Source organism: Bacillus rossius, chromosome 1 (genome assembly GCF_032445375.1).
Source record: "Bacillus rossius redtenbacheri isolate Brsri chromosome 1, Brsri_v3, whole genome shotgun sequence".
NCBI lineage: Eukaryota > Metazoa > Arthropoda > Insecta > Phasmatodea > Bacillidae > Bacillus > Bacillus rossius.
The window spans coordinates 368,404,525-368,427,769 of record NC_086330.1 but is presented as its reverse complement, the minus strand read 5'-3'; the positions used below and the strand labels follow the sequence as shown (position 1 = coordinate 368,427,769).

The following is a 23,245-nucleotide window of genomic DNA, read 5'->3' as shown; positions in this document are numbered from 1 at the left end:
TTTTATTTATTACTGGTGTAGCACTCTACGATTGAATTAGTAATAGATTTGAACGAGTTTTAGTGACAAAAAGTAAAAAAAAAAGATAAACACATGTGTTACAATTTGTAATAGCAAAAAGCATCTTCTAACGTGAATACTTTATTCTCAGCCTTACTCTCAATCTTTAACTTTGGGGGGTGTGGGGGTGGGGAAATTATTTGAATAAATAATCGTTTTTACACATGCAAAATCCCAGAATTATTAACTTCAAATACAATTTATTCCTTTCATGACAAACTGAAAGGAAACACCGTGGTTATTGAAAGAATGTTGGCTCGGCAGCCGCAGGCACGCGGCAGTTCGGACACAGACTGGCGACTGAGGGCCTAGTGGTCGCCTCGCCAGAGCAGAGCAGCGCGCAACAAAAACGAAAATTCATGCTGTCGATGTCGAGTCTCAAAAAATACCGAAAGTACAGAAAGAATCGGGAATCAATTTTAATTTCCCGGTTTTTATTTTTACTATATCAAAGGTACCGGGAATTCCCGGTACTTTTCGGGTCCGGGATTTCCCGGTTGAGAACCCTAACCAGTTGTGTAGGATAGAAGCTTTGTTTTTCCCCCACAGTGCCGGGCATGACAGCCTCGAAGCGCGCATGTCCGTGTTGTGCCGGGCATGTCGGCCTCGAAAGCGCTGATGACCGTGCTGTGCCGGGCATGTCGGCCTCGAAGCGCCGATGTCCGTGCTGCGACGGGGCTCAGGGTGCGAGGCACTGCTGGGTGTCGGTGGCCGGTTATACCAGTGGGAAGGCGGGGTCCGATGGTATCTGCTGCCGCACGAGCAAGGGAACATTGTTGTGTTGCGGCCAGCGTCTCATGCACCGCTCATGGGGCCAGTGTTTCGCAACACCCTTATCCCCACCACCACCACCTCTACCACTACCAGGTCCACTTGTGGCCTGTTGGTCAACCCGCAAGAATGTCGACCTTACACAACTGCTTAACGAAGATATTAACTCTCCCGGTTTTGTTTCCACTCTTGAGTTTTTTTAAAACATTGAACATTCCAGTTCATTTTTTTTTCAGACAATGGCGCATTATTACTTTAGCCAGATAAGAGATCAAAACACACACACACACACACACACACACACACACACACTGTGTCCCGCTTTTATGAGTGGACACTCAGGGATGATCCAGGATCTGGTAGTTTTACGTTTGCGAAGGCGAGTTATAAACGCTAGGAGTTGGAGTGAGCAAGTTAGGATTGCCCAATTCAAGCAAATAAATAAATAATTAAACAATAACAATTGACTGGAAAAATTCGCGATTTCGATGACCTCTAGGATAGACTCCACAACCCCCCACACACTCAGGCAAATGCCACTTGCTCATTGGCTATTGACTCGTGACACCCGTCAACTGGGACGCTTGTGATTCGATACTTTTTTGGTTGAAGGTTTTCCATTGGCTCAAAGTCCTTCAGATGAACTGTAAGCCAATTACAGAAGCAATATAAAGGTACAGTTGTTTGGATTCTAGCATATCGTGAAATGAATCCGCGAATTTTTCCGGTCTCTATCAATGACTTCTCTCGCAGACGGCCGCCAATCACAAGGAAGAAACCACAGGTGCGGGTATACCTAGTTTCAGTCTAATAATTGTTCAAATATTTTCGCGAAAATTGCCTGCCCCTAGGCCAATGCATTAAGCAAGCAAGGTTAGAGAATGATGATCCACGGGAAGAGTTTGTCGGGGCAGAGAAAGGACCGACATGTTAGGGGGTAGGAACTTGGACGTTGCTGTGACCACTGGGGTCGGGCTGTGCTGGAAAATTTTGGGAGGCGACTTTCATCGTCGTGGGTCCAGCCTTCAGATCAGTGAATGCGAGAAAGTTTGCATGTATACATTATAGCGTGATCTGAAGGAAGCACGCCCAGAGGCTGTGAAGGTGATTGGCACCGGTGGGTACACTAACCGACAGGTGCAGGCTGGGACCGAAAGCTTTCGTGCAATCGGTCCATCTGCGCGCGCGCTGCACTTTCTCCCGACACCAGTTGTTTCCGACACCAGGGCCCGCGGGCGTGCCAATAAGGATACTCTGCCATTTTACATTTCACCACCGGACTTAAAATATTCAAGCATCTATACTCTAATGTTCTCTTTTTTTGGACCGTCGTTTACTTGTAGCCAAAGGAAAGTCTTCCGTCTAGCAACTAACCCTTGACTGGTTTTAATGGTACATTAAACTGGCAGGTCTCATTTGTAGAGACCGGAAAAATTCGCGTATTCATTTTACGATATCCCAGAATCCAAACAACTGTACCTTTATATTGCTTCTGTGATTGGCTTACAGTTTATCTGAAGGACTGTGAGCCAATGGAAAACCTTCAACCAAAAAAGTATCGAATCGCAAGCGTCCCAGTTGACAGGTGTCATGAGTCAGTAGCCAATCAGCAGGTGGCATTTGCCTGAGTAGGTACGGGGTTGTGGAGTCTATCCTAGAGGTCATCGAAAGCGCGAATTTTTCCGGTCTCTACTCATTTGTAGTAAAATATAATTAGAGACTGGAAAAATTCTCGGGTTCAATGGTCTCTGGGCTAGCTTCCAAAATCCTCTGCTTGCTCGGGAAAATCTATCTGTTCCTTGGCTGTTAACTTGTGATACGTCTCGACTGGGTAGCCTTGTGTTTTGATGATTCTTTGGCTGATGGTCCCTCATTGGCCCAGAGTCCTCTAGTTATACTGTGAGCCTACAGCATAATCAACCCAAAGGTATAGGTATTTGAATTTTCACCTACCGCGAAATAATTTCGCGAATTTTTCCGGGTCTCTACTTATAACATTCAAGCATCTTTACTCTAATGTGCTCTTTTTTTCGGACCGTTGTTTATTTGTAGAGACCGGGAAAAATTTGCGGATTTCTTTCGAGACAGGCTGGAATCCAAACTCGTTTAGCTTAATGCTGCGTCAGTGATTGGACCGCAATTTACCTGAAGGACTCTGAGCCAATGGCAAACACTCAACAAAAGAAGTATCGAATCATAAGAATCGCAGTAAACAGGTGTCCCGAGTCAATAGCCAATAAACAGGTGATGGTTGCCCGAGTACATAGAGAATCGTGGAGTCTATCCTAGTGGTAAATGAAACCGCGAATTATTCCAGTCCCTATTTATTTGTAGCCAAAGGAAAAACTGCCTTCTAGCAACTAACACTTTACCGGTTTCGATGGTACATTAAACTGGCAGGTCTCATTTGTAGTAAATTATAATGAAGAAAAAAAAGTGTATAGACTTATGTACGCGCGTTAGAAGTTAATACTTATTTTTTAAATTAAGACACTGGACCATTAAAATTTTTATTGTAACTGAAGTTAATTAAATAAATACTCAGGATTCAGTATTAATATAAATATGTTTATAAAATTAATTATTTAAATCAGTAAAATAATCGAAATAACATTTAATAAATAATTATAATAAATATGCTGAATATTTATCATAATTTATTCTTTTTAATTATTTATAATGAAATAAATGATACATAAGGGAACATAACCACAAGTTTATAAAACATTGAATTTTTCTTTAATATGGCTACTTTAGTTTACCAAGAAGGTATAATCCATGGTAGTTTCACTATCACAAAGTTTCTTTCGGCATATTAATACGTTTGGTATGTAGACATACCCTAATTTTTATGAAAGGGACTATATATGTGTTCATGTTCATACACGTGGGTCCGCCATCTTCCTGTGAAAATTTCGTTGCATGGTGCGCGCGCATCGTAAAAAATTAACTCTCATCATTTTTTTTTTCCATATCGCGCCTAAAGAAGTATAATTTCAAAATGCAAAGTTTGTAGCCATTGTCACAGAGACTTCTTTTGGAACCACTTCACTGTTCCTCGCATCATTCGTAGAGACCGGAAAAATTCGCGAATTCATTTCGTGATAGGCTAAAATACAAATACTTATACCTCAGTGATGCCTCTGCTATTGGCTCACAACTCACCTGGATGACTCTGAGCCAATGAGAAACACCCAATCAAAGCTTTATCGAATCACAGGCTGCTACGTTGGGACGTCTCACAAGACAGCAGCCAATGAGTGGGTGGCATTTGACCGAGTGTACGTAGAACTATGGAGTTCATCCTACAGGTCATTGAGCCCGCGAATTTTTCCTGTCCCTACTCATTCGAGTCCCCGTGGTTGCTTCATCGACCGGTTTGTCTCGTCGCGGCGATGTCTTGTGTCTTCGTTGGGGGCAGATTCGGGCTTGATCAGGCCATACTTCCTTCCCTTGTTCGTTGCGGCCCAGTGTTGGCCAGACCACGTGGTGGGGAGAGTTGTGCAGTCAGGAAGAAAGTACTTGAAATATACCTAAATTAATGTTCGATATTCTCGTAATCTCATCTGGCAGTCCTTGCCCCACTTTAACTAGCATATGTACGTGTATAAGACAATTAGGAGACATCATCCATTTGTGAAGTCAAGATTTTTCATGTGCTAAGAGTGCTGCATGGGCCGATTTCACACAGTTGGGTTTTGTGTGCTCCACTGGTTATCATTTGCTCATAATTGCAAAGGATTGGCCCAAAATAACTGCGCTGCTCTCATCAAAACAGTGGATTAGCACAAGTGTCCAAAACTAGCCCTGCAACGAAACGAGCCTATGAAATATCTTGATATCTGGGCACATGAGCAGTTAGTGACGTCTCTTTTTTTCTCTTTCGTAAATCACATTTAAATCATGTAAATGTTAGCATCAGAAGTACCAGTGCGGAGTGATACAGTTGTTTATTTATGGTTAACTATTTCGCAACCTTGTACCTACTACCATCATGACTAGGGGCAGGCATTTTGCGCGAAAATTTTGAACACTTATTAGACTGCAACTAGGTATACCCGCACCTGTGGTTTCTTCCTTGTGATTGGCGGCCGGCTGCGAGAGAAGTCATCGACTTATTTGACCGAGCCACTCAGGACGCGTTAACTTCCTCATTGAATCACTGTGTTTGGTGTTGTTACAATCGATATGTACCTGGGAGAAACTCACCCAATCACGAAACACAGACGGTGCTATAGTGTTTTAACTTTCATATGGTCTTAGAATCTTTTCGCGAAATATGCATGCCCCTAGTCATGACTGGTGTTCAAAGATCTGTACGTCCCTCTACTTCGTGGATTTGGCGTGCACTCATCTGTCGAGAACGCGGGTTTCCTTTTCTGGTCAACTCAGAAAGGACCATGAGCAGGAGGGACAGCCGACGAACTGCGGATATCAGGTTCCCTAGTGCGGATGTACTAAACTGCGGCAGATCTCACCGCTGAAAAGGCAGGGTCGGCATCCAGCACAGCCGCGCAGGTCCCGTGTCGGCGGGAGACAACGGGCGGATGCTCCAGCTGTCCGGGGATTCCGACCCAGATAGATTCTTCTCCCGAACATCTGACGACGGCTAGTGTTCTGTATTGTTCGGCGAGAGGAGTGGTGGAGAGACGTGTCGAATGTTTCCCTCCCCCCTATTTTCCCCACCAACCCCCCCCCCCCCCGGCCCAAGCAATCCGACATCACCCGTCTCCAGTCTGTCCCGCCTCCTTCATTGTCTGCTTCAAGCGCCATTTTCTTTTTTCTTTTTTTTGCGATTGCGGCGGGAAAAACGTGCGAATGCGCCAGAACTCCGCGAGCGGCCCTTGCTCCAGAACAGAGAAGAATACAGAGGCGAACCTCTGACGCATACGTAGAGACCGGAAAAATTCGCGGATTCATTTCGCGATAGGCTAAAATACAAATAGTTATACCTCAGTGCTGCCTCTGCTATTAGTAGAGATACGGAAATTTCGCGCATTCATTTAGTTGCAAGTTAGAATGCAAACCTTCACACTCTCGCACTGTGCTCATGATTGGACCGCAGTTATTTGGACACGCCCTTCTACGACCGTGAGCCAACAATGCTCAGCTAGGAGAGAAGTAAGCGAATCAGCTAGTGCCAATTAACAAGGATACAACTGTTCTCACTAAGAAATCAACCAATGGATAAGCAAACATCGGTTTAACACACCTATGACTTTGAATTCTACCCTGAGGCCAGACGAATTCGCAAAATTTCCGGGTCTCTAGCTATTGGCTCAGAACTCACCTGGATGACTCTGGGCCAATGAGAAACACCCAACCATAGCTGCTACGTTGTAACGTCTCAAAACACAGCAGCCAATGAGTGGGTGACATTTGACCGAGTGTTCGTAGAACTAGGGAGTTCATCCTACAGGTCATTGAACCCGCGAATTTTTCCGGTGTCTACGCATACGCCATCGAAGTGGCTTACCTTGCGATATCAAAGTCTGACGGGACAATTGTGTGAAGGGAACACAGTTATTTTCCTGAAACATTTGACGTTGTCCGTTGGAGTCACCGTTATTTTCATGCTGTCCATTGAATCTCACATCTGTTAGTGTATTTGTGAAGACGGCATCACGTATTCCTTCGGTTGTGAAGACAAGTTGTATTTCTGTTTATTGTGAAGACAGCATCACATCTGTAGGGACTGGAAAAATTCGCGCGTTCAATTACCTCCAGGCTAGCCTCCACAATCCTGTGCACACTCGGGCAAACGTCGCCTGTTCATTGGCTGCTGACGTGTGAGGCGTCTCAATTGGGAGACTCGTGATTCGATACTGCTTTGACTGAGGGTGTATAATTGGCCCACAGTCCTCCAGGTTAACAGCGAACCAATGTCAAAAGTTGCATAATAATACAATAATTTGCATTCTAGCATATCGCGAAATAAATCCGCGAATTTTTCTGGTCTCTACGCATCTGTTATTGAAGACGGACTTATGTTTTGCTGTTAAGAAACTGTAGAGTGAAGACGGAAGCATTTGACCCTGCCGCAGGCGGGAAGCATTTGACGATGATCAGTGAAGACAGCTTTGCGTCTGTTACTGGCAAATGCAGCGTCACGTCTGTAAGTGATGGAGACAGATCTTTACAACTGCTGGTGTGAAGGAAGGTTTGGCTCTGCATTGGCGAACACAGCTTATCGTTTGTTAATGCCGCGGATTAGTCCACAGCATTGGCGGATCCCGAAGGGGGAGGGGGGGCATAACGGCATAATTTCTGATTTTCCTATTCATAGTTTTCCAAAACTACTAAAGTATTATTTTACTGCAGTTCTATAAATAATAGCACCTATTTTTTTTTAACCAGAAACCAAATGCACACGATTAAAAAAGACCTAAAAATTATTATTCAGCTTCCAACCCACTGTTAAAAAATACCAGCAAGCTAATTAAGACCGTACTAAACTTACTGTTCGGTATTTCAATTCTAAAAAAAAAAAAGGTTGTTTGTAAAGTCGGTTTACGGACCATAGTTTAACGTAACAACGTCATAACAAAACATTGATGAAATGATTGCATACTTTTATGAATAAAATTGAATCATTTTTATTGAATTATCACTATTTTGTATGGATACAAAGGAGTGAAATGAAATCTACAATTTAATTGATAAAGTTACTTTTATTTGCACTCATTAATTCAAATATGTTTATTACTTTAACGAACAGATTATTTTAACTATAACTTTGATACATGTTTGGCTATTTAACTTCTTCCAATCTGTCTTATTCTGTTAAGGATAGGACGACGATAGGAAAAGTAGGAAACGAATGGGAGTGTTTCAAGTTTAATGTGCCTCGAAAAAAGTCAAATCGAAAGGTTGTTCCAATCGAGTGGAAGAGGAGAGATAGATGCGACGCAAGCGTACGATGAGCGTAACGGGACAATGTGCGTAACGGGACAATGAGTCATACTTTTTGGTGCGTGCAGCCGGTGTTCATCTATTTATTAGACGTTGTCACGTCAGAAACTAAAATTTATTATAAAACTTATATGGCCCCTCCCTGAACCCCTTGGTCCACAGTGGCTTGCGGACCGGAGCGTGCGGACGAACCACGCCTGGCCTAGTCGCCCTATTGTCCGAGCCCGCCCGTCCCCTCACGACTAGAAAGTGTTCTCGCCGGGACTGAGATCCAGAGAAATGAAGAGTGGGGAGAGGAGATATTTATGCTCGGCCGGGCCGTCGGGGGGGATAATTCACGAAACCCGGGAGCAACGCGCTTATCGCCGCGGGGAATCAACTCCTGGGGCTCGCGGCCTGATGATTGGACAGGGCGGCGGCCCGACCGCGCCGTGACGTAACGCAACGCGCGATAGATTCAAGACGCGGAAGAACATATACACTACACACTCTTCACCGCCGCCACCGGTTCAAGCTTCAAACAACTGTGCCCCTTTCCTTTGTTCTTCTTCTGTGATTGCCGATTACATCACCGCAAAGTGACTTTCGAACCAACGACAAACATTATCAGTCAAGTGCCCAACTTGTCAAACCAGAAAGGAAATTATTGTGGAAGAAGAACGGCCTTTTACAAAAAACATATTCATCCGAAATTCGTCCAAAAATGGTGAACCCTTTTCACCTTGCGGTAATGCCAGTTGACTGTATTTCATCGTCCATCCTCGAGAGTAGTTCTTTCAATGAATACTTGCTCCCTCTTTTTTTTTCTTCATGTCTGGCGGTCATAAAAGAAAGACATCTTTTTTTTTTCTCCCTTCCATCACAATATTCGTACAAAGAGGATTCTTTAAAAAAAAAAAAAAATCTTGCAGCCAAAAGGAGGAGAGAGAAAAACTTTGGTCGTGAGGGATCTTTTGTGGTGACCAGATGTTGCAGCGGCGGTGCAGGACTTGACGAGCCGCGCTCTGCGGTGCGTGCCTCGCCCGAGGTCACGTGCAGCCACAAAGAGAGCTCTCCCCCCCCCCTCCTCCCTCCAGCACCACCAGCACCTCCAGATGTGCCCCAAGTGCATCAACTACAACGAGAACCCCAACCGCTGTGTTCGGGAGCGGACCCAGGGCTGATGATGTAATCTTCTCTCTTTTCACGGCCGCGGGGCTTTTTGTGACCATTCTCCTCGCTTGACAGCCTCTTCGTTCGCCCCGTCGGTGGCCAGCTACCTCTGGTCTGTGCTCCGTTGTAGGCCCGGGTCGATCCCCCTGTCGCCTCGTCAGCCGGCGAAGTAGCACATTTGTCGACAAACAATCCGCACCCTGAGTACAAGACTATCGTAACTCAAAAATCAGTGCAACACTATCACAACTCATTTGCCATAGTCTTGCACATATTCTTATATACCTAATGTTTTACAGAGTGCAACACTACATTATTTGCCATAACTCCCGTAAAAGTAAATATAATATTGCGATAGTCTTGCAGTGCCTAGATAATGATATTTTCCTGCTTATGGTAAAAATATCTCACAAACTCAATTTTTTGTGTTACGATAGTCTTGTACTCAGGGTGCGAATCGTCTCAAGAAGAAATTAGTAGAGACCGGAAAAAATTAGCGGATTCATTTCACGATATGACAGAATCCAAACAACTGTACCTTCATATTGCTTCTCTGATTGGTTCACAGTTTATCTGAAGGACTTTGAGCCAATGGAAAAAACTTCAACAAAAAAAAAGTATCGAATCGCAAGCGTCCCAGTTGACGGGTGTCACGAGTAAATAGCCAATGAGCAAGTGGCATTTGCCTGAGTGTGTAGGGGGTTGTGGAGTATATCCTACTCAGGCGAATGCCACCTGCTCATTGGCTATTGACTCGTGACACCTGTCAACTGGGACGCTTTTGCGATTCGATACTTTTTTGGGTGAAGGTTTTTCATTGGCTCAAAGTCCTTCAGATAAACTGTAAGCCAATCACAGAAGCAATATAAAGAACCAGTTGTTTGGATTCTGGCATATCGTGAATTGAATCGGCGAATTTTTCCGGTCTCTAACTATGTGTACTTAGAACCATGCAGCATTTATTTCGTGAATATGTTATAACCAAAAAAGAAATTAACTCGTAACTTCTTTACTGCAGACACATTTCAAAAAAAAAAAAAAAATTCTCAAAGAAGATAATGATACCAGCAATAGAGAGAGAGAGAGAGAGAGAGAGAGAGAGAGAGAGAGAGTCCGGAAAAAATCTTGAATTAATTTCGCGATACCTTTAAGCTGCTTTTGCCATTGGCTAGCTGTTCATCCGGACGACTCTGGGCCAGTGAGAACCTCTCAACCAAACAAGTATCGAATCACAGGCAACAAAGTTGAAACGACTCACGAAGTCAGCAGGCTATGAACTGACTTTATTTACCCGAGTGGACAGAGAGGACTGTGCAGTCTACCCTGAAAGAAATCGAAACCGTGAATGATGTACGAGTATATATAGAGACTGGAAAAATTCGCGGGTTCAATGACCTCCAGGATAGACTCCACTATCCTCTACACACTCGGGCAAATTCCAACTGTTCATTGGCTGTTGACTTGTGAGTCGTCTCGACTGGGTGGCCTGAGATTCGACACTTCTACGAGTGAGGGTCTCTAATTGGCCCTCATTACTCCAGATTAACAGTGAACCAATGGCAGAAGCAGCACTAAGGTATAATTATTTGAATTGTAGCATTTCACGAAATGAATCCGCGAATTTTTCAGGTCTCTATGTATATAATAATTAGAGACAGGAAAAATTTGCGTATTCATTTCACGATATGCTAGAATCCAAATAACTGTACCTTTATATTACTTTGTGATTGGCATACAGTTTATCTGAAGGACTTTGAGCCAATGAAAAACCTTCAAAAAAGTATCGAATCGCAAGCGTACCAGTTGACAGGTGTCACGAGTCAATAGCCAATGAGCAGGTGGCATTTACCTGAGTATGTAGGGGGTTTTGGATTATATTCTAGAGGTCATCGAAATCGCGAATTTTTGCAGTCTCTAATAATAATAAATAACTAGGGACACCTGTATTTCGCGATTACATTTCATGTCAAGGTATTTCACAAAACACAGTAGCTTTTTCTAAGAGTCGTGGAAAATTGTGAGGGTGCAGCAGTATGGTGACCACATTGTCATTGGCCCCGTCAAGAGCGGGACGACACCTCTCACCGACCTCAGCCAATAATAGCATCGGGCTGTTCCATACAATAATTTATGCGTCTTTAAAAGTTTCTCGGGACACTTTTCTTCAGAAATGGCCGTCGAAAACGCAAGCAAAAACGCAAGAAAAATTTCAGACGAGGCGAGTTCATCTGGGCCCCCACCACGCCACGAGGAATGACTAGAAACTGGAAAAATTCGCGAGTTCGATGACCTCTAGGATAAACTCCACAATCCCTTACACACTCAGGCAAATGCCACCTGTTCATTGGCTACTGACTCGTGACACCTGTCAACTGGGACGCTTGCGATTCGATACTTTTTTTGGTTGGATGTTTTTTCATTATCTCAAAGTCCTTCATATAAACTGTGAGTCAATCACAGAAGCAATATAAAAATTGGTTGTCTGTAAAGTCGGTTTACGGACGATAGTCCAACGTGACAAGGTCATAACAAAACATTGATGAAATGATTGCATAGTTTTATGAATAAAATTGAATCATTTTTATTGAATGATCACTATTTTGTATGGATACAAAGAAGGAGTGAAATGAAATCTACAATTTATTTGATAAATTTACTTTTATTTGAACTCATTAATTCAAATATGTTTATTGCTTTAACGAAGAGATTATTTTAACTATAACTTTTATACATGTTTGCAATTTAACTTCTTCCAATCTGTGTTATTCTGTTAAGGATAGGACGATGATAGGAAAAGTAGGAAACGAATGGGAGTGTTTCAAGTTTAACGTGCCTCGAAAAAGTCAAATCGATGGTTGTTCCAATCGAGTGGAAGAGAGATAGATGAGGCGCAAGCGTACAATGAGCGTAACGGGACAATGTGCGTTACGGGACACTTTTTTGTGCGTGCAGCCGGCGATCATCAATTTATTGGACGTTGTCACGTCAAAAATACAGTTGTTTTGATTATAGAATATCATGAAATGAACCCGTGAAATTTCCGGTCTCTAGGAATGACTAGGGACACCTGTATTTCGCGAATACATTTCGTGTCATGGTATTTCACAAAACACTGTAGCTTTTCTCCTGTGGTTATTGGCTGAGGTCGGCGAGAGGTGTCGTCCCGCTCTTGACGGGGCCAATGAGAATGTGGTCACCGTACTGCTGCACCCTCACAATTTGCCACGACTCTTAGAAAAAGCTACAGTGTTTTGTGAAATACCTTGACATGAAATGAAATCGCGAAATACAGGTGTCCCTAGGAATGGCATGTCCGCTGCGCCTGGCCAGCGACGCGGCGCGACTGGCGGACAGCGCCGCCGGCCGGGTCCCGGGGAAACGAGCAGGAATGTCCGTGAGTCAGGCTTCCCGCGACTGCTCCGTCCAGCAGCGAGTCCCCGCCCGCACCTGCAGGGCGCCGCCGCCGCGTGTTCGAGGAACCCCGCGCGCCGCGAGATCTCCGACTCGGCGCGGCGATCAGCATGCCGCAGGGGAATTGGCGCCGAAGAGACCACATTCCGCCAGGCCTGTCACCGGGTGTTCCGCAAATACCTCCGACGGGGTTGGGTGTCCGCGGCGCGCGAACACTTTCTGCGAAGAAACACCCCCCCCCCCCCCCTTCACAGACTCTTCAGCGCTGAAGTATTGCAAGCCCGGTGAACAAGTGAACTGTTCTTTTGCCCGATCTTTGAGTGTCGATTGCGATCAGTAGAGACCGGAAAAATTCGCGGATTCATTTCGCGATACGCTGAAATGCAAATAATTGTACCTTTTACGCAACATCTTCTATTGGTTCACTGTTAACCTGTGAGGACTGCGGGCCAATTATAGTCCCTCAGTCAAAGCAGTATCGAATCACGAGTCTCCCAATTGAGAAGTCAGTAGCCAATGAACACGCGAAGTTTCCCCGGGTGTGCACAGGATCGTGGAGTCCATCCTGGAGGTCATTAAACCCGCGAATTTTTCCAGTCTCTAATGATCAGGGTCTTCTGGCCCCTCCCTGTCAGAAATTACGCCCATGAATTTTATATTAGCAGTTACTAGTTAGCTTTTGGGAGGAATGATGGACGCATGCCGTTACAGACATGTTTGGGTCACAGGAAACTAAACCTGACAATAATAGTTATAGATAGGGCCTTGCATACTTCGCGGAAAAGATTCTTTGACCAGCTGGAGGTTAAAACAATGTAGCATCTTCTGTGTTTTTTTTTTTTTTTTTTTTTTTTGTAATATGGCGAGTTTCTTTCAGGCACATGTCTACTGTTACAACACCAATCACAGAATTCAGCGCGGAAGCAAACGCGTCCTGAGTGGCTCGGTCAAACAAGGCAACGACTTCTCTCGCAGACGGCTGCCAATCACAAGGAAGAAACCGCTGTTGCGGGTATACCTTGCTGCAGTCTAATAGGCGTTCAGAATTTTTTTTTTCGTCAAAAGTGCCTGCTTCTAGTTATAGAAGGTAATTTACAGCGAGAACTTTATGGACTGAAATTGCATTTCACTGTAGTTTATTATTTTTATTATTCTAACCCTTTTTATACGACTATATCAACATTATTTCGAGTTTGTTAACACCTTTAGTGTTTGGACATACCCTTAATGGGAGATGAAGGCCATAACTTACGTGTTGGTTTTTGAGTAATTCGGTAAAGTAAAAATGGTTTTTAAGACACTTACCTACTCCCAAAGGGTGTCAAGATTGTGGTCACTCGCTTGTGAAGCCATTAGTTTTTACACCGCAAATTACAATCGATAGCACGGGCAAACTTTTTTTTTTCGGTCTAATAAACAGTCGGATTTATTCACGAAAAGTACCTGTCCCAATTCTTAAGGTTGAAGAAATATTTTTTGAAAAAGATTCTTATCCTTTCAAATATGGTGAAAGTGTATATTGATACCGATCAAACAGTCAAAATTTCCCGTTATAAATGATCAAAACTATTAATAGTAGAAGTAAAGAACTTTTACCTATATTAAACTGAAGCTGACAAACGAAAACTATTCAAAGTACATTTTATAATGCATTCGTATGTACTTAATGTTTGAAGCATAGGCTTGCACGACTATTTGGACTGCTGTTTACGGAACGCATACGTAGTTCCTAATTGGTCACTGAAAACGTGTGTGTGAAATGGGAAATGTGCGGACTGGATGTTATTTAATTGTGGGTTTCTAAAGTACGGAATTCACAGCATGAATATTCCAAATTTGGTCCACATCCGCGCCAGTATTGAGGTATTACTTCGCCATAACCCACAGATTGTGGTCCTCCTTAACTACCCAACAACCCGCTGTTACTTCCACAGACATGCGTGTATTTTGTCGAGAACACGAGAACACGAGAAACATGTGTTCGCAGTGGCAGACACAGGAACGTTTTCGGGATGGGTAGATGTGATTTCAAAAATATAAAAAGTTAAAAAAAAAATACAAAATTAGAATTCGTGTCTTAAGAAAACGTACGTCAACTACAAGAGATTTGGAATTTTACAATATCGTTCTCAACATTCTTCACTTCCTGTGTAGTTTGTATTTTCCCTGTGTTAAACAGCTCATCCTGTATCACCTAACATAATATAGGCCCTACTACTTTTACTGAATATAAACAAATTTTCCATTACTTGGGTGGACAGAGAGAGGAAGGTGTGTGTGTGTGTGTGTGTGTATATATATATATATATATATCCCTTATCCCTCCCCTACCAACCACAACTTTGTTGCGAATGCTGCCATTTTACCGGTAGTATTGAGATCACGAGAGTTACCCGCTTTGACACAAAACCCGACATACGCAAGTGTGAGTCTATGTGTTTATCTTAGGGTACTGACGATTCTCCAGGATCTCTACTCCGGACCATACATCATACATAGGGACCGGAAAAATTCGCGGTTTCAATGACCTCCAGGATGAACTCCATAGTTCTACGTACACTCGTTCAAATGCCACCCACTCATTGGCTGCTGTCTTGTGAGACGTCCCAACGTAGAAGCCTGTGATTCGATAAAGCTTTGTTCGGGCGTTTCTCATTGGCCCAGAGTCATCCAGGTGATTTGTGAGCCAATGATAGAGGCAGCACTGAGGTATAACGATTAGTATTTAAGCCTATCGCGAAATTAATTCTCAATTTTTTTTTCCGGTCTCTAATAATTATATATTAAAAAGTAAATCATTCGTACAAGACTGCGGAACGTAGCACGACGGAGTTGTTTGTATCTGAAAGTGAGAGTTAAGAGTCCGGCCGCGTCCATTCCTCGGGGTTTCGGAGTCGCCGGAAGTGGCGGTGCGACAAGGCCGCGCCGAGGCCTGGTTTCAGAGGCGCCCCAGTTGACCGCCGACCAAATCGAGCGAGAAACCGGCCCCCCCCCTAACCCTCCCCCCCCCCCTCTCCGGCCAGGCAGAGCGCGCCACCATTGTCCCGGCACGCGGGGAGTGCCCGCACGTACCTACCTCGCGCGTGGGTTCGCGGGCGCGGCCTGATGGTGGAAGAGTAGGAGTGGGGGGAAGGGGGGGTCAGTTCGTCGCCCATTGTCGCCCATCAGCCCGCGCCGCCGTCGCACTCCGTGGTCGGCGCGCGCCTGGCGCAACAACCCGGCCTCGCGATTGGGTCGCGCGCCGAATCACCGCCGCAAGTCGCCAGCCGCCGAGCGCAGCGCGCGGGACGGAGCGGTGACTTCGACGCTTGTGCAGACGCGTAACCTGCACTTCTCTGCGTGCCGTGTTCCTCTGCCGTCGGGAATATAAACCTCGCTAAGGTAATAAACGCTGATTTAATTATTTCTATAATTAGAGACCGGAAAAATTCGCGGATTTATTTCACGATATGATATAATCCAAACAACTGTACCTTTATATTGCTTCTCTGATTGGCTCACAGTTTATCTGAAGGACTTTGAGCCAATGAAAAACCTTCAACCAAAAAAGTATCGAATCGCAAGCGTCCCAGTTGACGGGTGTCACGAGTCAATAGCCAATGAACAAGTGGCATTTGCATGTGTGTGTAGGGGAGTGTGGAGTCTATCCTAGAGGTCATCCAAAGCGCGAATTTTTCCAGTCTCTATCTATAATATGACTAGGCGCAGGTATTTTTTTTTTTTTAATATCTGACCACTCTTGCGTTTGTTTCCTTGTGATTGGCGGCCGTCTCTAAGAGAAGCCATTTTCCTGTTCGGCCGGGCCATTCAGGACGCATTTGCTTCCGCACCGGATGGCTGTGATTGGTGCGCTGACAGTGGACATGTGACAAATAAACCCAGCCAACCACGACACACAGATATATGCTACAAAGTTAAAACACACAGCTGGTCTGGAAAACTTTTTCGAGGAAAAATGCATGGTCGTAATTATGACTAGCGCAATTGCTAGAGCCACGGAATTTTCGCGCATTCATTTAGTCGCAAGCTAGAATGCAAACCTCCACACTGTCGCACTGTGTTCATGATTGGACCGCAGTTATCTGGACACGCCCCTCTACGACCTTGAGCCAACGATGTCCAGCTAGGAGAGAAGTAAGCGAATCAGGTAGTGCCAAATAACAAGGATAAAAATGTTCTTGCTAAGAAATCAACAAACGGGAAAGTAAACATGGGTAGAGCACACCTATAACTTTGAATTCTATCCTGAGGTCAGAGGAATCCGCGAAATTTCCGGGACTCTAGCAATTGCTATTTAAGATACATTTGAAAGGAACGAAGTGTTTTTACGACAGTGAAATACAGTAGGGATGTATTGAATGGAAAAAAACTTACTAGCTGCGGGTAATTTCGACTGCTTGTAAGACATTTTTTTTAATATTGTGGATTTCGCGGCAATTGTCTAGTAAACTACTTTGGATCTAAGGTCAAGCCACGTATAAGTGGCAGAGTGTACCGACATTTTGCTCTGCTTTTGCGGCGAGCAACTTCAGGGTTAACTGATGTTTCGATAAACATCATAGTCGCCATCCTCAGGGTAGCTCAACCCCGAATATGTCTGCTGTAATACAGAATGAACGTCGGTATAATCTACCACTTTGACGTGGCTGCACTTCAAATGCCAGTACAGCTTTTTTTCCCAATGCATTTTGTTGATTTAGTAACAGTCAAGAGAAGCTCGCTCCACACTTGACTGGGCCAATAAGGATGCATGCAGCTGATGAATCATGGGACGTCCGTAACTTGCCTGTAACTATTTATCTACGTCATGTTAAAACATGTTGTCTATCCACAAGCTTAGGTGATGTTATGTAGTTTTGTTTACTGTACTGACGCAAAATATTTTCGGGGTAGCTAAATAATTGTCTCCAGTATAATTTAGAGAAGTTTTCTTATTGAATATCCAAAGAAAATGTCAATTTTAAAAAGGGAAAAAAAAAACAAGGTTTTGACTCCAAATTTAAAAAAAAAATCAATCCTTTCGAGTAATTCAGTAGATTTTTCTATTATCACTAGAGACCGGACCGGAAAAATTCGCGAATTCATTTCGCGATAGGCTAAAATACAAATAGTCATACCTCAGTGCTGCCTCTGCTATTGGCTCACAACTCACCTGGATGACTCTGGGCCAATGAGAAACACCCGACCAAAGCTTTATCGAATCACAGGCTGCTACGTTGGGACGTCTCACAAGACAGCAGCCAATGAGTGGGTGACGTTTGACCGAGTGTAGGTAGAACTATGGAGTTCATCCTGGAGATCATTTGAACCCGCGAATTTTTCCGGTTCCTACTTATCACGCGTGTTCGTAGAGTCTGCAGGGTGAAATGTCCTCGGGTTGTCCAGGACGTAAGTGGGTTTGGTTCCTCAGCTGCGGGGTGTAGGAGGGTGGGGGAGGGTTGCGAGACGCGCGGCACACGCATTCCTCGTCGGACCCACGTGATCCGGGGTTTCCCCACGTAACCTCGAGGCGACGGCACTGGGCCTCCGGAACCAGCCACAGCTGTCCGGACGTAATGTGATTTGACAAAACAGCACTACCTATTTTCAAACAGTTTTTTGACGTGACAACGTCTAATAAATCGATGAATGCCGGCTGCACGCATGAAAAAGTGTCCCGTAACGCACATTGTACCGTTACTCTGTGTCCCGTTGCGTTCATTGTACGCTTGCGCCGCATCTATCTATCTTCCACTCGATTGGAACAACCATCGATTTGACTTTTTCGAGGCACATTAAACTTGAAACACTCCCATTCGTTTCCTACTTTTCCTATCATCGTCCTATCCTTAACAGAATAACACAGATTGGAAGAAGTTAAATAGCAAACATGTATAAAAGTTATAGTTAAAATAATCTCTTCGTTAAAGTAATAAACATATTTGAACTAATGAGTGCAAATAAAAGTACATTTATCAATTAAATTGCAGATTTCATTTCACTCTTTCTTTGTATCTATACAAAATAGTGATAATTCAATAAAAATGATTCAATTTTATTCATAAAAGTATGCAATCATTTCATCAATGTTTGGTTATGACGTTGTCACGTTAACCTATCGTCCGTAAACCGACTTTACAGACAACCAATTTTTTTGGGCAGGAGGAGACTCAGAAGTTAAGACCATAGAATATATGATACCCCCTAAACGGGATAGCATGGAGGTCGAAGCAAGGAGCCAAAGCCTCCAGGGATATCTTGGCCCTCGTGTGGACACGAGGCTTGCACCACTGCTTCTGGTAACATCGCCACTCACTGGATAAACACCTTGTTCGCTGGACGCGTCATTTTACTTGGAACGGCTTATTCCTGCCGTATCACCGACTTTCTCCGGCTAAACACTTCCACTGAAACTGATTTTGCATACCTTTACCTCGGAGGCGAATAACAATTAAGTACAGTCAAACCTCGTTTATCCGGACTGACTGGGACCAAAGGCAATGCGGACAGTCGAGATTCCGGATAATCCGGGTAATACGTGTACCAACCAAAACAAAATCCTTAAATAAGTTTACCGTTTACTACGATGTACAACTATGTTTTTTTTAACAAAATTACATACTATACGTGTCCTATATTGTTAAAAAGTCATTCAAAAAATTTTCTCATGTTTTCTTAACAAAGAATTCGCCACTTAACTTATGTTTCAAAAAGTATGACGTTTAAATGAAGCACGGTCAGGTAGGTACATTATTGTGAGCTAACCGTCATTGTTTGCAAATATGTAGAATACAATTGCCATTTTTTATGTGGATATTAAATAAAATGTCTACAAATCTGATTCGGTTTATCCGAGTATTAAGATAAGTGAGAGCCGAATAAACTAAATTTTCCAATTTATTATCAAATATATTTTTCATTATGTCCATGGTGTAGATATTCGTTTTATGCATTGCTGCAAGAGCACCCATAAGGTTATGACCGTAGTGCAATGGCCTACCACGCTATTTTCCAAAACACAATTTTTTCAAATTAAAAATTTTCAACTGTCGTCTTGAAAATATTATTTTCTAATAAAATAGTTTAAGAATCCTGTTTTAAAGTTCGCATAGCAATTCCTACCACTAGCGAAGAAACCTGAAAATAAATAAAGTTGGAACTAACTGAAAACTCGCTTCCCTGAAAAGTTACAAATTTCTGACATGTCTAATACGGCTAGAGACCTGCAAAATTCGCTGTTTCGATGGGCTTCAGGATAGACTGCACATACCCCTGTGCACTTGGGCAAATAACGCAAGTTCATTGGCTGCCGACCTGTAAGTCGTCTCAGCTGGTTTGTCTGTGATTCGGTCCTTCTTTGGTTCAGGGTTTATAACTGGTTGATATTCGTCCAGATGAACAGTAAGCCAATAGCAAAAATTTTTAAGAGGTATATTTGTTTGAATTCTAGCCTATCACCGAATGAATCCGCGAATTTTGCAGGTCTCTACGGTTATACCTCTGGGGTACAGATATACGAACTCCTGACATTAACGTTATTTCTGATATTTTATTTTCTCTCACTGAAACGGAAGCACGTTTTTCGAGTAGCTAAGTACTCGCTTCCCACCGACGATAAGGTTCGCGTCTCGGAGGGGGTCAAATCCGTACTTCGCGCAAGTGGGAACGTGACGGACGTTGCCTCCCCCCCCCCCCCCAAAAAAAAAAAAGAAACTCCTTCCCGACAATGCGCTCAGTAAACCGTTTTGTCCCCATCTCTTCGTTCCTCATCGTTTCAATAACTCCGAAAGCGTCAGGCCCCCAGATCATTCCTCAGTTTCTTCAAACGAGAGAAGGAAGAGAGAAAAAAGTCTTGACTGGCGAACCAAATGAAGCCTGGTTCGACCACCGACTGGCTCATGGCCAGTTGCGCCATTAGAGCTCAGGCGTGATCTCGTTTCAGCAACTGGTTTCCGATCTTGGTTCGACCACAGTTCCCAGTGCACCTCGTGTTCTGGACGCTGAGCGAATATCACCGGGAACTTCCAGATGTACCGACAGTTCTGGTAGTCAAGACACAATTATTATCTCGGACATGTCCGGAATTTGTACGGACTTTACAGAGGTTATTAATGCAATCAGGCGTAAAATGAGATAATGATCACTAAATTGCAGATAATGTACTCTAATAGGTAAAACATGTATGAATAATCCCGCTTTTTCTATCTTTATGAATAACCATATTTGCAGTGTTTATAAAAATCATTAATTAATTTTAATACTTTAATAAGGCTCTTTATTTCGTTACAATTACTTTCATACTAAATAGACGCTATTTATTAGCGGAACCTATTCGTATTTCATTCTGTTTTTTTCCAACAGCTAAATACCGGTATGTGTTTTTCATTCGTAACTTAAATTCAAAAGAGACGAGCCAGTGTCCAAATGTGCTGCTATCTTGTGGCGGCAACATAAACCATTTCCTTGCCGTGTCACGATCGATTGTGGCGACTTCATATCGTTCCAGACCAACAATAGAAATTCACCTAGCATTACTTCGACACTGCTGCCGCCTGTTGCCGTAGATTGAAAACAATGAACTCCGGTTCACGCGGGCGATGATCGTGTAGTCCCAGTATGTGTTGGCGCAGCGTTCAGAGAAATGATCGTTAGATCATTCTTGGGTGAAGTTCGTTTGGATCGTGGATCGAAGATCAGAATGGCGCATCTGGCCATCAGCGAATTTTCTTCGGGGGATAGGTCTGCGGAAGACAGCGTAGGACCACCGCAGAATCACATGCTTTGACACATTATGTTTTTTTTAACAATTTAATAACTAGGGAGACCTTTATTTCGCGATTACAACTCGTGTCAGGTATTTCACAAAACACTGTAGCTATTATCTTAAAGTTTTGGCGAATTGTGGGCGTGCAGCAGTACGGTGACCACATTCTCGTTGGTACCCGTCAAGAGCGGGAAGACACCTCTCACCGACCTCAGCCAATAACCACAGGAGAAAAGCTACAGTGTTTTGTGAAATACCTTGACACGAAATGTATTCGCGAAATACAGTTGTCCCTAGTCATAGCTCCCCGTGATCGCTGAAGAAATACCTACAGTAAAGTTTGTCTCTTTTTAGTTGTGTTTAATTTGGCTTTGACCTCTGTTGGTTTTGTAAATAGTGCTTACCCTAGATTTATATTAACTAATCCAAAGTGTTGGACGCTTCAAAATTCAAATATGGCGCCATTTTGCTGCCATTAACTCAAGCGATCCTGGTGGCCACCAGGAAAGACTCAGTGGTTCATCTGGTACCGGCGTCATCGGACGTCCGGCTATCGTTTTTGACTTTCATGTTATCTGGTAACAAATTCAGTACGAAACAACCTCTGTGTTTAGACTCGTTTCCTCTCTGTTTCGTTCTTCTTTTTTTTCTAATTTTTTGTCCAAATTTACTACGCTGAATAGTTACAAATCCATTGCTCAACAGGAGACCGGGTCGGATATCAACGATTCCCACGGAACATTCAGTACTGGCGCTGCGGACTTTTATCCGTTATTCCAGAGGTTTGCTGCTTATGACTCGGGATCATACGCCACTTCAGTCCCAACCACGTGTGTGAAACCGTACACAGGTTTGAAGAACGAAGTGGCTCGGTTAATCAGAGCACGAAATAAGAGGTGGTTTTCACGCTGCTTTGGGGGATGTACAATGATCAGATAAATTAGGGGATCAGAAAAAAAAATTTTTAGATTAGACAAATATTATTAAGGAAAGACCAAAATTATTAGTGTAAAACCGATATCGTTATGATTATTAGGGAGCCAGACAAAAATATTAGGGGATCAGACAAAAATTATACGAAAACAAAAACAAAATTATTAGTGGGGAACAAAAAATCATTTGGGGATCAGACGAAAATTATTAGTTGAAAACAAATAACTAGTGGGGAAAATTATAAGGAGATCGGACAAAATAATTATAGAATCAGCAAACATCATTACGGTATCAGACAAAAATTATTAGGGGAAAACAAAATTGAAATGTTTAAAAAACATTTGGGGATCAGACAAATAAATTTAAGAAATTAGACTAAAATTATTAGTGGACGATACAAAAATTATTGGAGGACATAAAATATTAGTGGAAAATAAAATCACTAGGAGATCAGACCAAAATAATTATAGAATCATAAATAAATATTAGGGAATCATACAACATTATTAGGGGGAAACTTAATAGTGGAAAAAAAAGGTATCAGACAAAATAATTAGAGGTTGAATACCACATCCTTTACAGAGACTAGTTACAATGCGATATGCTAACAGACACAGGATATGCTCGTTATTTACATGGCAAGGATGTGGCGTCAGCAGGACAGCACACAAGACAGACACGAGCACTAGAGCGAAAGTCCTCCAGTATAGTCCGTGGTCTCAATCGAACGACCAATACAGCTGCACACCTGCGCGGCATGGACTCAGTGAGACTGTTGGGAGAAGTTGCCTCTCTGCCACGAGTGTGGGAGCATAGCAATGCAATCGACGAACTTCAGAACATAATGGCTTTCTTAGCTGAGATGAAAAATGATATTGAGAGTAGCCAGTAAGAGATGAAGAGTGACCAATATGAAATGAAGAATGAAATGAAGAGTGCAATTAATAGAGACCTGCAAAATTCGCGGATTCATTCGGTGATAGGCTAGAATTCAAACACATATACCTCTTAGATAATTTTGCTGTTGGCTTACTGTTCATCTTGGCGAATCTCAACCAGTTATAAACCCTCAAGTAAAGAAGGATCGAATCACAGACAAACCAGCTGAGACGACTTACAAGTCAACAACCAATGAACTTGCGTTATTTGCCCAGTGTACAGGAGAGTGTGCAGTCTATCTTGAAGGCTATTGAAACCGCGAATTTTGCAGGTCTCTAGCAATAAGTAACGGCCAAGAGGAAGTGAAGAATGCAGTGAAGAGTG

The 23,245-nt window shown here is 43.2% G+C and overlaps 1 protein-coding gene across 2 annotated transcripts in view; it reads left to right on the top strand.

Moving 5' to 3' along the window:
- LOC134528415 (uncharacterized) overlaps positions 1–23,245 on the top strand; it is a 217,300-nt gene that overhangs the window by 134,269 nt on the left and 59,786 nt on the right. Inside the window, exon 1 of one of the 2 annotated variants that reach the window (XM_063362016.1) lies at positions 15,522–15,687. The exons of the other annotated variant lie outside the window; for it this stretch is intronic. The gene's annotated coding sequence lies outside the window, so the exon portion shown is untranslated. Of the gene's footprint in view, positions 1–15,521; positions 15,688–23,245 lie in introns of those variants that run through there. 2 annotated transcript variants of the gene reach the window in all.